Source organism: Entelurus aequoreus, linkage group LG07, assembly GCF_033978785.1.
Source record: "Entelurus aequoreus isolate RoL-2023_Sb linkage group LG07, RoL_Eaeq_v1.1, whole genome shotgun sequence".
Classification (NCBI taxonomy): domain Eukaryota; kingdom Metazoa; phylum Chordata; class Actinopteri; order Syngnathiformes; family Syngnathidae; genus Entelurus; species Entelurus aequoreus.
The window spans coordinates 42,865,944-42,879,549 of record NC_084737.1 but is presented as its reverse complement, the minus strand read 5'-3'; positions in this window follow the sequence as shown (position 1 = coordinate 42,879,549).

Below are 13,606 nucleotides of genomic sequence, written 5' to 3'. Positions count from 1 at the left end.
GGGCCAAATTGAAGATGCCGGCGAGCCACATATGGCCCGCAGGCCGGGTTTTGGACACCCTTGCTCTAGAAAGTTTTAATGTGGAAAAAAATATATTATTTTGAATACAATAGAATAGAACACTTGTCATCACTATTGTCATCAAACGAGATGGCTCCTCTGTTACGTGCAGTTGAAATAAAATATAAACTTTAAAATAACAGGTTAAAAATAAATGCATAAATCCCAATATGAACAGCAGTGCAACAGTGAAAAGCATTGTGTGCTGATGGGACAGATTCAATACCCAAATGGCACGGGTAAAAACTTTTTTTTAACTCTGTTTGTTCTGATCTTGTTTGACCAAAATCTCCTCCTCAGCTTCACATAAACAACGAAATAGTGCTTCTTAAAAATTATTAATCATTAAAGCTACAGTAGGGATGCCTGATATAGACGATATTCAATATAAATGGTAAAAATGTAGGTGACAATACAGATTTTAATACTATCTTACAGCGTGATAATGCATATTTATGATGCATTCTAGCTGTGTCCCGCAAATTTGACAGCGACATACAAACACACACACCCTCAATACATAGCAGTGTCCTCGTTAGCGAGTGTGGCAAATGTCCCTCCACAGTCGCTAGATCTCTCCTCCATAGCGGCATCTAAACTACATTTCTTACAAGTATTATTATCCCTGGAGGACTAGGCGACACATTGCTGAAGTGCTACATTACACACTGTAAGGCCATGTCCTTACGAACACGGATACTTAATAAACACATACTTATCTCTGTGTTTAGGCATACTTTTGTACTTAAAAATGCAGACTTTTGCAAACGCTGGCCAAAGTGTAGTGTTCAAAACTCTCCGCTTAAAGTATGCGTGTACACGGCACAATTGGAGACTCCACTGATGACGTCACGGTTGTGGTTGTCATTTCCAAAGCTCAACAACAGTGCCTTGCTTACTTTTTTTTTTTTTTTTTTTTTTTTTTTTTTTTTTATAATGTCCTGCCCAGCTTCTCGGGCAAATCATATAGCAGATGTAGATGCCCATATCGGCTGTTCAGATTTACTTTACAAAAGAGAAGTGTAGGATTCTTCTCTTGTTGCCTTACTTGTATTTTGACTTTATTAAATGTATTTATATTATCATTTGGTGCAGCCGGGCCGGAGCAGGAGGGGATAGAAAGAGAGAAAAAGGAAGACAGAGGGGGGAATTGTGGGGACAAGAGGGGGATTAGACAGAGAGACAAAAACAACAACAGCAAACACAACAACAACAACAACAGAGCAACATCAGCAAATACGACATGTACAAATATGATGGTAAAAGTAATAGCAAATAAGCAGTTAGCGAAAATTAAAAAAAATAAAAATAAAAAAAATAAAAAAAAAATACAGAAATGACAATGAGCATTATTACACTAAAAATGGAGCAATATGAATACCAATAGAAATAGTGCTATTGATAATAAACAATACCAGTACTTTACCTTTATTATCAACAATACAATTGTTCAAATGCAACAATACATATACGTAATGATAACTTGAGATACGAAAGAATGCAGAAAAATGGAGGGGAAGAAAGAGAAGCAACCTTAACCTTGTAGATTGTTATAGTAACAATAGGTTAAGCTTTGTCAGTGTGCCATGTGTTATACCCAGTTTACCCTAGGGCAACAACGTTAATATATGTTTGATGAAACGTGATTATGTGCATGAGTGTATGTGTGCATATGTACTTGTATATGTACAGTATGTGTATGTGTGCTTGTACAGTGAATGTATATGTACAGTATGTGTATATGTGTGTACAGCGAATGTATATGTACAGTATGTGTATACAGTATGTGTGTTTGAACAGTGAATGTATATGTACAGTATGTGTAAATGTGTGTTTGTACAGTGAATGTATATGTACAGTATATGTATGTGTGTGTTTGTACAGTGAATGTATGTGTAGTATGTGTGTGTTTGTACAGTGAATGTATATGTACAGTATGTGTATATGTATGTTTTTACAGTGAATGTATATGTACAGTATGTGTATACAGTATGTATGCCTTGCTTACTTTAAACGATATAAGAGGACTTACTGTATGTTTGAACGTAAACATGCTGCTATTTTCACTCAACATTAATAAAAAAGACATACCAAAATGTGCTTTGCCAGCACTAATGACAGTCAGCTGTTTTGGATACGATTGTTGTCAGATCTCCACCTGATGGGACAATTTTTGACAAGCAAGACTTTTTGCTTTGTGTCATAAGAAAGATGCAACATTAGCTCATGTTTTAGTCCTTTAGTGTTTGATTGCATTTGTGTAGATACAGCTACGGGCAATTGAACAACTAAATAAAACATGTTTTTTGTTAGTGTGTACTGATGTTAAAGACAATTTACACTTCATTGCACATGTAAAATATCACTATATTCCACGAGAGTTTTGCAGAGGCACACACATGCTTGTGTGCTTTAGGCACTGAAACATTCAAGAGGCTTCCTTGGCTCCTTGTTAGTGTGCACTGATTTTTAGAAATAATGTACACTTCACTGCAAATGTAATACATCACCATGTTGCTGATTAAACATGTTATAGTTCTATGAGTGTTGGGTTTCAGCAGCACAGGCGTGCAGGCCCGTTTCAAACACAAAACAAATATTCATAATGTTCCCAGGGCTGGTTTTAGAGATAATGTACATGTCATTGTATGTCTGGTATATCAAAATAAACATTATGATAAGCAGGGGCGCCGCTAGGGATTTTGGGCCCCATGAAAATAATCTTTACAGGGCCCCCTGTATTATAATTTCATCATCATTAGGGGCCTCCCTGGGCCCCCTCCATAATGGGCCCCTAGAATCCGTCTCCTTTACCCCCCCTTTTCTGCGCCCCTGATGATAAGTATCTTGCCACCAAGTCGCCTGTTGCTACTTTTTCCAGGCTTCTGATTGGACAAAATGTGCATGACAGCAGGTGTATGTGTTTGAATGTTGACATCAGACAGTTTGGAAACTACACTTGAGCAAAGTGAAGTGAAGTGAATTATATTTATATAGCGCTTTTCTCTAGTGACTCAAAGCACTTTACATAGTGAAACCCAATATCTAAGTTACATTTAAACCAGAGTGGGTGGCACTGGGAGAAGGTGGGTCAAGTGTCTTGCCCAAGGACACAACGGAAGTGACTAGGATGTCGGAAGCGGGGATCGAACCTGGAACCCTCAAGTTGCTGGCACGGCCGCTCTACCAACCGAGCTATGCCGTAGATGGAGATTGTATTTACCTTGGATATGCATTTTTGAAACTCTCCGTGTTCATGTGGACATGGCCAAAGAAGACACAATATATATATATATATATATATATATATATATATATATATATATATATATATATATATATATATATATATATATATATATATATATATATATATCAGTGACGTGCAGTGAGGTTCATGGCTGGTGAGGCACTGACTTCATCACAGTCAGATTTACGAACATATGAACCCTAAAGAGTATTTTATTCACCATTTGATTGGCAGCAGTTAACGGGTTATGTTTAAAAGCTCATACCAGCATTCTTCCTTGCTTGGCACCTAGCATCAAAGTTTGGAATTTGGGGTTAAATCACCAAAAATTATTCCCGGGTGCGGCGCCACTGCTGCCCACTGCTGCCCATTGCTCCCCTCACCTCCCAGGGGGTGAACAAGGGGATGGGTCAAATGCACAGGACACATTTCATTACACCTAGTGTGTGTGTGACAATCATTGGTACTTTAACTTAACTTTAACTTTACACATACAAACTGTAGCACACAAAAAAGCACATTTAATAAAAAAAACGTTATTATGGTCTTACCTTTACTTATAAATGAAGTCCATGCACCGCTGTTGTGCTGGATTAATGCACCCCCGCCGTAGATTGCACCCCCTGACGGGAGTGTTATATCAACTAAAGCCCACACTTAAACTTTCCACGTGCAAGATTGAATCTATTTAAAAAAGTTATTTAATAAGAAGCCAAAAAGTGCAAAAACAATAATGTTCGTATTGGAGTTGTGAATGAATGAAATATGAAATCCGTGCTGCAGTCTGCAGGTGTACCTAATGTTGTGGCCCTGCAGTCATTCACAACTCCTCCAACACGAACATTATTGTTTTTGCACTTTTTGGCTTCTTATTAAATAACTTTTTTAAATAGATCTCTACCACCAGGAGGCGGGATTACTGCAAGCCTCAGCCAGTGCGTCTTTTGCAGCCGTTTTATGATTGCTCAGCACAAGAAATACTTACACACATACAGTTGTTGACAAAATACACTGTACATTATATACCTCAGCTAACTAAACTATGGAAATGTATAATATAGTTTATATAGCAATACGGTCTCACTGCACAGCAGGCCAACAGTTAGCCGAGTCCGCAATCCATGTTGAGGCACAACGCAGTGACGTGCCTCAACTGGCTGCTGGTCACCGCACCGTCTCTTCTCAGTATTTGAACGGCAAATGTGAAAATTCAGTGATTTTGAATAAAAATAATCTAAAACTGGTGAAGTTAAATGGAAAATAACTTTATAGTATAATCACTGGATACATATAACAATTTAATTATTATTTTTTCTTTTTATATATATATATATATATATATATATATATATATATATATATATATATATATATATATATATATATATATATATATATATATATATATATATATATATTTGTATATATATATATATATATATATATACACACACACATGGCCAAAAATATTGGCACCCCTGCATTTCTGTCAGATAATGCACCACTTCTCCCAGAAAATTGTTGAAATTACAAATGCTTTGGTATTCACATGTTTACACCCCAAAAAAGCCAAATCTTATATTATTTTACACAGAACTCCAAAAATGGACTGGACAGAATTCGTCGTCTGCATCCTTCCATCTCGGGAGACGATGAGGTAGATCCAATTAAAGTGACACTGGAGTGACCTCTCCAGTGAACCTCTCCAGTGGATCTACATGGCCTGGGCATGGAACTATGGAGGGCAAGCTATTGTCCAGGCAGCAAGCCCCCCCTCTCCGCATGGCTGGTGGATCCAAGGGAGCGACGAATGTCGATACAGCTTGACACCAGCGACGCCGCAAGAGTTGCCGAAATGACGCTACAACGTCAAACCGCCTTCGGGACTCCGGCTCCTGATTTTCTGTCGGGTTTACTCCCTTAGCCTTAACCTCGAGTGGGTTGACCGCAAGGCAGCGGTGGTTTTGAGATTGGAGATTTCCTTCTCCTAGATGGGCTGCCTTACCAGGTTTACGAGCCCCATCTGCCCGAATGCGGCAGGTAGCACGGGGGTACATCTTACCCATGGCGGTATAAGCCCGACCTGACTGTACAGACAAAATTATTGGCATCTTTTCAAAATTGTAAGAAATATGTGGATTCTAAGCACGTGATGCTCCTTTAATTTTAATTAAACTCACCTGTAGCAAGTAACAGGTGCTGGCGATATAGAAATCACACTTGCAGCCAGTTAAAATGGAGAAAAGTTGACTTAATCTTTGTGTTGTGTGTACCACACTGAGCATGGAGAAAAGAAAGAAGAGCAAAGAACTCTCAGAAGATTTGAGAACCCAGATTGTGGCAAAGCATGGACAATCTCAAGGCTACAAGTCCATCTCCAGAGATCTAAATGTTCCTGTGTCTACTGTGCGCAATGTCATCAAGAAGTTTAAACCCCATGGCACTGTAGCTAACCTCCCTGGATGTGGACAGAAGAGAAAAATTGATGAGAGACTGCAACGAAGGAGTGTTAGAATTGTGAACCAAGAAACTCGATCCATTTCCAAACAAATTCAAGCTGACCTGCAGACATACAACAGTGTCAGCTCGCACTATCCGTCACCATCTCAATGAAAAGGGACGCTATGGTAGGAGACCCAGGAGGACCCCGCTGCTCACACATACACATAAAAAAGCAAGACTGGAGTTTGCAAAAACCTACCTGAGGAAGCCAAAATCCTTCTGGGAGAACATCCTGTCGACAGATGAGACTAAAGTGGAGCTTGTTGGTAAAGCACATCATCATACTGTTTACAGAAAACAAAATGAGGCCTTCAAAGAAAAGAACACTATTCCTACAGGCAAACATGGTGGAGGTTCACTGATGTTTTGGGGTTGCTTTGCTGCTTCTGGTACCGGATGCCTTGACTGCGGCATGATGAAATCTAAGGACTACCAAATAATTTTGAGGTATAATGTAGGGCCCAGTGTCAGAAAACTGGGTCTCAGTCGGAGGTCATGACGACCCAAAGCATACTTAAAAAAGCACACAAAAATGGCTTAAGACAAAGCGCTGGAGCGTTCTGAAGTGGCCATCAATGAGTCCAGATCTAAATCCTGTAGAACATCTGTGGAGCGATCTAAAAACAGCAGTTGGAAGAAGGCACCCTTCAAATTTGAGCGACCTGAAGCAGTTTGCAAAAGAAGTGTGGTCCAAAATTCCAGTAGCAAGGTGTAAGAAACTCATTGATATTTACAGGAAGCGATTGATTTCAGTTGTTTTTTCCAAAGGGTGTGCTACCAAATATTATGTTGAGGGTGCCAATAATTTTGTCCAGTCCATTTTTGGAGTTCTGAGTAAAATAATATCAGATATGGCTTTTTTGTGGGTTTTTTTGTGTTGTTCCAACGCAAACAAAATAAATAAACATGTGAATACCAAATCATTTGTAATTTCAACAATTTTCTGGGAGAAGTGGTGCATTATCTGACAGAAATATACTGCATGTAATGTAATTAGATATAGCATCTAAATTGTTTTTTTTAATCAAAATTACTACACTAACTTCACTTCAGAACTGCATAAAGGTTACTGCAACTTGTAGTTACAATTGTTGCAATTTAAGTTTGCATATATATGCAATGACAAATTGAAGGGAGACGTTTCTGAAAAATGATTAATATGTAAAAATCCAGTACATCAAGAGAACTTGCACATACCCATATGTGCGCAACACACACAAACACACAAACACAAATACACACACACGTTGTCGGATTTACAGTATTATCAGGAAACGATCAGGGACTCTTCAGTTTGTTAAAGCAGTTAAAGGCCTACTGAAACCCACTACTACCGACCACGCAGTCTGATAGTTTATATATCAATGATGAAATCTTAACATTGCAACACATGCCAATACGGTTAACTTATAAAGTGCAATTTTAAAATTCCCGCCACACTTCCGGTTGAAAAACTCCTTTGGATATGATTTATGCGCGTGACTTCACACAATCCACGGAAGTGGTTGTACCCCATCTGACCCGATATAAAAACCTCTTGTTTTCTTCGACAAAATTCCACAGTATTCTGGACATCTGTGTTGGTGAATCTTTTGCAATTTGTTTAATGAACAATGGAGGCTGCAAAGAAGAACGTTGTAGGTGGGATCGATCGGTGTATTAGCGGCTAAGTACAATACTTACAGCAACACAACAAGGACTACTTACTACGCAAACCCACGGATGAAGTCCTTTGTCGCGCCGTCGATCGCTGGAACGCAGGTGAGCACGGCTGTTGATGGGAAGATGAGGGCTGGCTGGCGTAGGTGGAGCGCTAATGTTTTTATCATAGTTCTGTGAGGTCCGGTTGCTAAGTTGCTAAATTAGCCTTAGCGTCGTTAGCAACAGCATTGTTAAGCCTTACCAGGCTGAGAATTTTTAACCGTGTTGTTACATGTACATGGTTTAATAGTATTGTTGATCTTCTGTCTATCCTTCCAGTCAGGGGTTTATTTCTTTTGTTTCTATCTTCATTTGAGAACGATGCTATCACGTTAGCTCAGTAGCTAAGTGTGTCACCGATGTATTGTCGTGGAGATAAAAGTCACTTTAAATGTCCATTTCGCGTGCTCGACTCTCATTTTCAAGAGGATATAGTATCCGGGGTGGTTTAAAATACAAATCCGTGATCCACAATAGAAAAAGGAGAGAGTGTGGAATCCAATGAGCCAGCCTGTACCTAGGTTACGGTCAGAGCGAAAAAAGATACGTCCATCACTGCCTCTCAAGTCCTTCACTGTAACGTTCCTCATCTACGAATCTTTCATCCTCGCTCAAATTAATGGGGTAATCGTCGCTTTGTTGCTCCGAATCTCTCGCTCCATTGTAAACAACGGGGAATTGTGAGGAATACTAGCTCCTGTGACGTCACGCTACTTCCGGTACAGGCAAGGCTTTTTTAATCAGCGAGCAAAAGTTGCGAACTTTATCGTCGATTTTCTCTACTAAATCCTTTCAGCAAAAATATGGCAATATCGCGAAATGATCAAGTATGACACATAGAATGGATCTGCTATTCCCGTTTAAATAAAAAAAAATCAATTTCAGTAGGCCTTTAAAACAAGCTTTTGCTAACGGACTGAACAACAAAACATTAACACCCCCACATCAAAACAATATGAACTATAATTGATAAAAAGAGTGTGTGAATCACACCTACCTTGTTTACTGCCCTGATGACCTCCTTAAAGTTGTGTAATCCACCATGGACATTAAGCAGATAACTTGTGTCAAACAATGTCAAAGGGTGAAGAGAGAATGTTTTGCATTTTACTCATCATGCTTTGTAGTGGATTAGAAAGGGTGTCATTTTTTTTTGTGTATGGTGAGTGAGTGTGTGAATTATATTTATATAACGCTTTTCTCTAGTAACTCAAAGCGCTTTACATTGTGAAACCCAATATCTAAGTTAAAAAAATTTTTTAAACCAGTGTGGGTGGCACTGGGAGCACGTGGGTAAAGTGTCTTGCCCAAGGACACAACAGCTGTGACTAGGATGGTAGAAGTGGGGATCAAACCTGGAACATTCAAGTTGCTGGAACAGCCACGCTACCAAACGAGCTATACCGCCCCGGTGCATAGACATAGAAATTGTTTATAATGTCCACATCGTTCAGTGGATAGGTTTTGAGTTTTGTTCAACAAGTTGTACAATAATTTTATTACCTATTCTGTGTTATGTGTTTTATGTTGCACGATTGTACCAAGAAAAATTCCTAGTTTGTGAACCCGTTCTCAAACAATGGCAATAAAAAAATATTCTGATTCTGATTCTGAAGTATTAACTTTCTGTGTTGGTTTTGGATTATTAACACCATTGGTGGGAAAGTCTGAATTAATGTACCTATATATGGATTATATGCACTTTCACAACAGTGCTCATGTTAAATGACTAACATTATTAAAAACAACTATTAAATGGCAGCACATTAGCAATTTACAACTTTAATGTTGTCCATAATTAACTAGGGACTTCTTGCGGGCCACATCGTGGACACTGGCGGAATGGATTCAGCCCGTGGGCCGTAGTCTGGGGACCCCTGATGTAGATTAGTGAAATGATGCTATTAAAATACATCAGCAGCCAAATTATGAGCATTTGTAACCAATTTTAAATGGTTATATTATCAATTATATGCAAAATACTATATCATAATCTGTTGTTATTACAAGAGGCTTCAAACACATTGCGATATAGATTTTAGGCCATATCACCCATCCCTAAATTGCAGACAAATTAGCATCAAGACTATATTTTGTGCAAAATATCTCTCGAGTATCATTTAAAATAGTAAAATATGCGACCTTTTATGATGTGTTCAGCAGAGTGGTTCCCAATATTCAGAAATCTCTGGTATATGAAGGATGTTCAAATGGTTCAAAATGTATGGTAACTATCCTGCAAAGACAGGTGGAGAGGCTGAAATGCAAAGGAGTTACAATTTAGGGAGAGGGGAAGAGATAAATTGGGATAGAAACATGCTCAATGTAATCTCAACAACAATGACCTGCTTGCATTATTTGTGTCGTGTCTTGTTGATAGCATTCCCAGGGTACAACATTCTATCAGGTAATATCAACCTTTCAAGGATTAAGAGGGCTTTTATTCTGTTTGGGGGGAGGGATAATTCCTCTGAAATATTTGAACATTTTCATTCTAATATGGAAATGGATTTGAGTGTTGTTGTGTTTTTTTTATCTGGATGTTTCTTGAGGACATGGTGTATGAGCACATTTTTATGATTGAACGATGCAGCTGTTCAGAGTTCTAGCCTGATACACGAGCATTAATGGGATAAGCAAAGACGTTTAAAGCTTTTTTGTGGCCCTCATTTGGGTTTGACAACATGACAGAGTTAGCTTCTGGCAGCTAATGCTAATGCCACAGTGGTTAATAGAGGGGAGCTCCAGATAAGCCGTGGCTCCACTACCTTGTTATTCCCTGTTCATAGAATGCATATAAGAGGATAATAACACAGAATATGATCCCTGGGTGCAGTTATTGTTGTCCAATTGTTTTGAACCTTACGACAGAAAAACACCTCTTGTTTGTCGCCGCATGGCACCTGCTGTTTTTGTGTTTTGCTATGATGCATATTTAGAAGTGGAAATCCACCTCCTTGTTGTAGTAGTTTTGTTGTCAATTAGTTAATTATACATGCATGGGTTTTATAAACCCAGTTCCCTACTGACTATTACTTGTGTATGTCAAGGTTGATGAATACAAAGGACGGACAAGAGACAGCTGCCCATCCGTCTCCTGCTCCCGTGAAGGTCATTAGAGGTCGGACTGTGTTTTGTGAGGACGCGTTCGTTGTTCGCAGGTTTAATTAGGCACTGTTGTTAATGGAGGAGATGACTTTGAAGCTGCGCATGAATGTCAGTGTGTCAGTTCGGCCAGCAGGGTGACAAGGTTGCACTAAGTGACGCAAGAGTGGCGCTCAGACAGTAGAAGTGAGTGTAGGGTGAGGAGAGGGTCATGTTGATATTATTTAGGAAAGGATGGCTGTGTGAGTGTTTGTTAATGGAGCCCCATACTGTATCTCTGTTGGTTCAGGTCACCTGCCGTTCCCTCTGTTGTGTTAAGGATTATCCCAGGAAGTGAATTGGAGCAACAGTAATGTGAAGCATGTCTCTTACTCTAAGACCACTCAGGAGTCACCCTTGTACACACACACACACATCTAAATAATATCCCAAAATGAAAACAACAATTTTTGCCTCAAAGCATTTTTACAGAAAATGAATACAACGAATGAATGTACATCAGAGATAACAATCTACATATTTGCATTTAATGCTTTATTGTTGTATTGATTTTTGGACATGTGGACAATGATCGCTGGTTTCCTAGCCATAAATAAAGAAATAAAGAAATATACGGTATTACCTTTAGTGAATGAAAATGCTTAAATGGACTAATCCCATCAGTCATAATCTTTGTTTTATTAATATTGCAAACAACAAAAACCTTGTCCAGTGATCAAAGCTGGGGAATTACACAGGATACATGCAATCCCATAAACACACACACGGGCACGCACACATGCACACACGCACGCACACACCAATACACACACATTGACTTCTGATCTTCCTTAAAAGGTGAACATGAGATTTCTGTTTCCTGCTCCATTTTCCTTTTAATCACATCAATGGGATGAGACAAACTGTCAGGGCAGGGGCGATTGTTTTGATTGACTTTTCTTTGTTTGGCAGATATGTAATATATTCTGCTTTAAGAGGATTTGACATGGGGAGGGAGTTTATTGGAGGATTTTAGCATATTTGCTCCGGTGACCCTGCACTTAAGTATACACCTAAACACGGACATAGAGGAAGTGCTTGTCTGTTATTGTTAGAATTAAGACGTACACCTCATTAGCCTGATAAATGAACACACCCACAAAGAAACACCCTTGAGAGAGTACCATATTTTTTGGACTATTAGGCGCACTTGAAATCCTTTCATTTTCTCAAAAATCAACAGTGCGCCTAATGTACGGAATAATTCTGGTTGTGCTTACCGACCTCAAAGCTCTTTTATTTGTTACATGGTGTAATGATAAGTGTGACCAGTAGATGGCAGTCACAGATAGGAGATATGTGTAGACTGCAAGATGACGCCAGTAAATAACACCAAAACTTTAAATGTTCCATTGAGAATATAGAAAATTACACACAGTGCTCAAATATCTTTCAAAATGTTTTAGTCCGACTTTGGTAAGCTACGAAGCCGCACCGCTTGATGGCTTGTCGGAGCATTATGGCTACCATAGTCAGACGTGCTGTGCTTCAACACACGAGTATTATTATGGTGTGTGTGTATGAGGACAACAAAATGGCACCTATTAGCAGACATAATATTTGGCGTTTTGTTTCGCAAAATTATGCAAAACCAACTTTTTTTACCTTCTGGTACCTGCTGATGTGTATTTGGGATCCGCATAAGTCCTGAAAATTTGCGTCCGTATTTGTAGTCTGTGTAGTCGATACGTTTCTTCTTTTTCTCTATCTTCTTGTTATGGGGCATTCATCTTCTGCTGTTGCCATTTCTAATATAAAGTAGCATACATTTCTAACTTATATCTGTCAGTAGACTCGCTATGGAAGCACTAAAAACTACCGGTGTAGTGGGTTTGCATAATTTACCCACGGAACTTTAGTTATTAGAGAGTTACGAGTTCACGGGAAAATTTCTGGCATTGTTATTGCACTAGTGAGCTACGGATGAGGAGATGCTGCTTCTTTATTGATTTAAGTCAAGTCAAGCATGATATATTTATCATGCGCGGTCATCTGTGTCAGTATAATTGTTCACATTTCAGCCTACAATAATTCCACTTCCAAAAAAAGAAAGTTGTAAAGGTTTATTTTTTAGCTGATGTTATTTGCTCTGTTATTGCATCATATAAGTGACTGTAAAATGTGTATTTGAAATGTTTACTATACGCTGTAGAAGTATCTCTCTGTCTCTCTCTCTCTCTCTCACTCACACACACACACACACAAACACACACACACACACACACACACACACACACACACACACACACACACGCACGCAAGCATGCACGCACGCGCACACAAACTACAGTTATAGTGCAAGTATCATTGAAGTTACTCACCAGGTACTGAGTTTTTTCTTTTTTCTTTTACTGAACACTTGCTTACTCATACTTAAGTAAGTATTTGAACACATATTTTTTACATTTATGTGAGTCATATTACTCAGGACTATTCAACTGTCTGCCCATACCGGCCCCCAAGTTTAGTTCAAAACTTAGGAAACAAACATTTTTGCAGAAAATTCCTAAAAAGACTAGCGTGCTCCTGTAAAGAGAAACTTGCACCACTGTAAACACATTCGCAGATCTTTGCATTGACATTTTAATCTTGCTAGCAAACATAGAACACTGGGACCAAACTTCTGAGATCTTCATCCATTTTTGGCAGTTACATTTTCAGAATGTAATTTATGTAGCTCAGCTGTAGCTTGTTTACTTCAGATGCAGTCTGTAGGCATTTTTTTCAACTTCTTTAAATATACTAGTAGTGTTCCTAAAGGTTCTATTTTAGGTACTCTCTTTTTCATCATTTGGGTTATTGCTTGGATTTTACTGACGTCACGTCCGGCTCACGTCCCTCCATTAAATATGTGTGGTGGTCAAACCAACTTTGTTCTTATTGGGTACTAGGAGCCATTTCACCTTTCTCAAAGAAAAAATGTCCTATGCTTGTGTTGCTTTTGGCTGT